Source organism: Macaca thibetana, chromosome 14, assembly GCF_024542745.1.
Source record: "Macaca thibetana thibetana isolate TM-01 chromosome 14, ASM2454274v1, whole genome shotgun sequence".
NCBI classification, from domain to species: Eukaryota; Metazoa; Chordata; class Mammalia; order Primates; family Cercopithecidae; genus Macaca; species Macaca thibetana.
In genome coordinates this window covers 106,367,517-106,372,611 of record NC_065591.1, presented here as the reverse complement: position 1 = coordinate 106,372,611, position 5,095 = coordinate 106,367,517, and positions in this window count along the sequence as shown.

Below are 5,095 nucleotides of genomic sequence, written 5' to 3'. Positions count from 1 at the left end.
CAAAAGTCTGAAATTCATTCACTTAAGTAAAAAAATTTATTGACTGTCTACTAGCAGGCCAGATGCTGTTTGGCTCTGAATTCCCAACTAGCAAGAGCAGAGAATCTACATTATGGCTGATCCATAAGCCACCAATTCAGCTAAATGAGATGTTTTTAATCTGGGCTTTCACTTAAAAGTAAAACTAAAAACACTCATGAAAAGAGTCTACCCTTCTTGATCAGAGCCATACCACTCTTCACCAATGGGAAGTCAAGATACCTATGGGTAAAAGTTCTCTCTGATGCATGAAAATTCAGAGTGATAAAGTAATTTTAAAATAAATATTTGGAGAAAGCAGTCCTGTTTGTTTATTTCTATCACTAAAGACAAGCTCTAGATGAATTTCCAAGTCAGAAGAGAAGTCTTGTGAGGCAATTCTCCCATAGTCATAGAGAGGATTCTAAGTAAGGAAACGTGGGTCCTGAAAACCTCTAAATTTTCTCTCTCTGTAGGAACTCCTGATACTAGGCTCTAATCTGATTCTATAGTATTTTTCATCCAGGTTCATAGGATAACACAGGTAAAAGCACGGGGCATTAGAATTCAGGAAGTTTGTCTTTAGTCTTGTTGCTGTTGATCATTTGAAAACTTTGGAGGGTTGGGTGCAGTGGCTCACACCTGTAATCCTAGCACTTTGTGTTGCAAGACAATCAAAGACCGGAGAGGCCAAAAAAGGTTCAGAAGAGTTTATTAAATTAAGGTGATCACCGGCTCAGCCAGACATATGTCCAGAAAGTCTGAGCCCTGAACAAAGGGCTTTTCCTACTTTTAAACACCTTCAGGCAGGAACCACGTGAGGCAGGAAGTGAGTTACAGAAGCAAGAAACAAAGGCAGCATTACAACATTTCTTACATCTGGAGAGAAACAGGTCTTTCAACCTAAAATTATCAGTCTTGTGACCCTGCAGCCATACAGGAAGGTAAGCAGGAACTCTCTGGGCCTGTAATAAACTTTGAGGAATGTGCAGTTGGGGAGTATAGATAAGGTCCACTGTCCACAGAGAGAAGACAGGCTGTTAATATTCCCTTTTAACTTGAGTGTGGGGTTGGGGGGGTCACCCTTTGCAGCAGCTTTAAGAGGATTTTAAAATTGCTAATACTACTATTATTAGGTTGTTGTTGATTCCATTAATTCCTTCTTCATTTGGAGGCTGAGGTGGAAGGGTCACTTGAGTCCAGGGGTTTGAGGCTGCAGTGACACACCCCTACACTACAGCCAGAGTGACAGCGTAAGACCCAGCCTCAAAAAACAACAACAAAAGACTGGATAAGTAACTTCAGCTCTCTGGCCCTCATGTGGTACTTTGGGTACTACCTTGAGGGGCAGTAGTCAGGGGAGGTACCCCATGGGGCAGAGTACTAGTTCCAATACCACTGCTTCAGCCAGAATATCAGTCACTCTTACCTATATGTATATGGAATCCTGGGTCAGCTTTTTGTTTGAAAAAATTCCGCGGCTTAAAACATGTTTGAGAGCTGCTATTGTCTGAAAACGATTATGTAGATAATCAGTAACAATGGTTCCTATAATCTACACATGTAGGTTAACATTTTAATCACTCTCATTTGCATTTTAATAGGCCTTCCCAAGACTTGATCAAAAAAGAGGGTTGGATATAAGAATTTCAGTTGAAGAGAGCAATGTGATTATTGTCAAGCAGTTTGGTACCATATTCTTCCTTAATTTTGTACTCTTCACCGTGCCCCAGATACTACTGGGCCCCTGACCGAATAGACAGAATGGCAAGAGTAGCTGCATCTGGAAAAAAACAATTACAATAGGGCAGCTTAAATATGTTTATCCAGGTTTTTTCGGGGGGGGGGGGGCAGGAGACAATACCTTTTCTATTTATTTGCCAATAATCACAGTTCATAGTTCAATGCCCCATATACATTCAGATGGTCAAAATTTTTTTTTAAATCCCTACCATATGCTAGGAATTGTTCTAGTCTTTAGGTATACAGTCATCAAAAAGACAAAGATATCTCACCATCGAAGGCTTTATATTCTAATAAAGGAAAAAGATAATAAACAAAAAAGACATAAAATGATTCCATAATTCATGATAAAGTCATATGAAGAAAGCATATCACATCAGTGATAGTGTAATGGCATGGTGGTGATGGAGGTGACTAGATATTTAGAAAAGCATCTCAGAAGAGAAGCATTGTAAGCGGGATAAAAAAGATAGAAAAAGGAGGCAGTCATGAGACAAAATGGAGGAAGACAGAGGCTTGAGAAGTTAGAGAAATAAGCAGGAGCTAGATCTTATGTGGCCTTATTACCTATGGCAAGGAATTTAAATTTTATCCTAATTACAATGGGTGGGTAGTTGAGGGAGAAAGGAAGGGGAGAGGGAAAATAAGAAAGAGGGAATGAAAGAGAATAAGAGAGTGAAGAAAAGAGGGGGAAATAAAGGGAGGGGGAAGCAGTACCTTAACTCAAGCATCACCAGGGACTACTATAGCTGCTAAGATAAGAATGACCAAGGGTTATGAAGCTCCAAGAATGGTAAAACAGCACCTGCTTTCTTTTATTAATACAGTGATTTTCCACTACCCCTTTCTACTTGAGGTAAGGATGGATAAAAGGCATTGAAGATCTTGCAAAAGGGGCAGAATATTTAAAGGGAACATAGAGCACTATAAATTTAGCACAGAAACTGAAATTTGAATGTGACCCAAAGATTTTTTTTTAAGAAAAGGAAAAGAAGATATATATTTGTAATATGTGAACTCTAAGAGGGAATGTAAGCTCAGATAGAAAGTTACATTCAGAATGATGATTCTCAGAAGTTAGCACTTTCTAGCAGCAATCCATAAAGGTTTGATGGTTCTTCTGAAAACCAAACCAATATACATACAGAGTTAGCTGTGGCAATGTCTGTGTGATGTTTTGTATGTTTATTTCCTGTCTGAGATGATTGGCCAGTATATATATATAGCAAGCACAAGTTGCTCTTCCAACAGAGGGAAAAAGTAAAAATGACTGACATACAGTCCTTGGAGCTGAATGGATTCTTCAATATTTTAGATAAATACTCCACAAAGAAAAAAAATTGTAAAAATGTCCAAGGGAAACTATTAATAAGAGGAAAGCATATTAAAGAATATACTGAAAAGAAACTGACAAGGTGAGGTATTTTTTTTCAAGATAGGGTATTTAAAAAGATAAAAAGTTTATTCTAAGTACCAGTTTGTGTTGAATTCTTGCAGTTATAATCTTTCTCATCATTGTAACTAACAGTCTGGGTCCAATGAGGAGGTAGAAACCACCCAGTGGGCCAAACAGGGGAAGTTTGATATAAAGAATTACTAAACGCTGATAAATGAGTGACTATCAGATAAAAGAAATCTCTATGTGGTATGCCTAAGGCTGAGGGACGGTGTCCAAAAGGAACTTAGAAGAAGGTCCCTCCCCAAGGCTGCGGTTCAGCCTTATTGGGAAATGTATAACAGAGAAGATCGTTGGTTTTCCCAGGCTAGAGCTGGTCTGCAGTTGCTGGACAAGCAGAAGGGAATCCTCCGTAGTCCAGGCAGGGTGCAGGCAACCAGGAACCAGGGGTGTGGACAAGTGGGTGAGGGCCCAGGACAAAGATGAGCTGTGCAGGGGGCCTGCATGGGGAATCGAGTGCCCATGCAAGCAGTAGGCCTTCACAGACAGGGAGTGCTGGGGTGCTGTAGCTAATGTGGAAGGCCAGGAAAGGTTATTGCCAGGCCAGGATGAGGCTGCAAGGTTGCCAAAAGATTGCTTATTCTGGGAACATGGCTGGGGAAGAGCCCCACTGCATGGCCCCATACCAAAAACACTAGCCTACTGCACCGCCACCAGAAACAGCAGGAGAGTTCCTTCTTTCTGCAATGTCCCTCCAAAGTCCTCTGCTGAGAAAGGTTAGCAATGTGCTCACTATACAGGAGGGTGCTCAAGGGAATTCTGTCCATGATTGCAGAGAATGTATAGAAGGCCACATTTGGAGTCAAGAGGCAATAAATCATTAACTGACACAGTCATCAGCCCAATCCTTTCTACTGGGTCATTTCTTTAGGAAACAAATAGACTGCTCTCTAATAGTTTGCATCTCAGAAAAGAAAACATAAATTTAAATATATATATGTGTGTATAGAGAATATAAATATTCTCCATGTGTGTGCAAATATGCTATAGAGAGAGAGAGAGAGAGAGATCCCCTGATACTGTATGTTTCTCTTGAGGTATGGCCACATATCTTCTCCCCTTTTCATAAAACCTTCTTGAAAACATGGTCCATATGTTTTTGTCCTTGCTACCTCCTATTGTCTGTTACAACACATTCCAGTTGGTCTTACGTTCTAAATCACTCCTGCCAAGGGTACTGATGGCCTTTGTGTTGTCAAATCCAATGGCTACTTCTTTGTCTTCATCTAACTCAGTCTCTCAGTAGTGTTTGACCCAATTGACTGTGCCTTCTTTATTCACTCACTCACTTTCCTTTGTTTCTGTGCCACAAATTTCTCTGTGTTTTCCTCCTGCTTCCTTGGTCACTCCTTCCCATTTTCCTTGGCCAATCCCCACTCTGCTGCTTGGCCTCTAAAGTTGGAGTACCCTGGGGTTCATTCCTAGGCATCTACTTTGCTCTATCTATATGCTAATTTGCGATGATATCCACTCCCTGGCTTAAATACCACCTCTGATTTCCGTAACTTCTAGGTATTTGTCTCCAGCTCTGATTTCTCCATTGCGCTTAAGACTTGCATATCTAATTGCCTACTTAATTTCCCATTTACCTATCTAAGAGGCATCTCAAACTCAATATGATCAAAAGTAGAACTCTTGATTTATATTCCAAAATGCATTTGTCCCTAGTTTTCTCCAGTTCAGAAATGTTTCCAAGATTCATACAGGCAGTCATAAATTGTCGTTGATTCATCTACTTCTCTCATTCCTCTCAAAGTTCTGCCATATTTTTTTAGAATATATGTGGAGAATCTTTCTCCTCTATCACCATTGCTACCATCTTAGTCTAAACTATGTCACCTCTTTCCTGTACTCAGGCAATAACTGATCTTTTGCTCA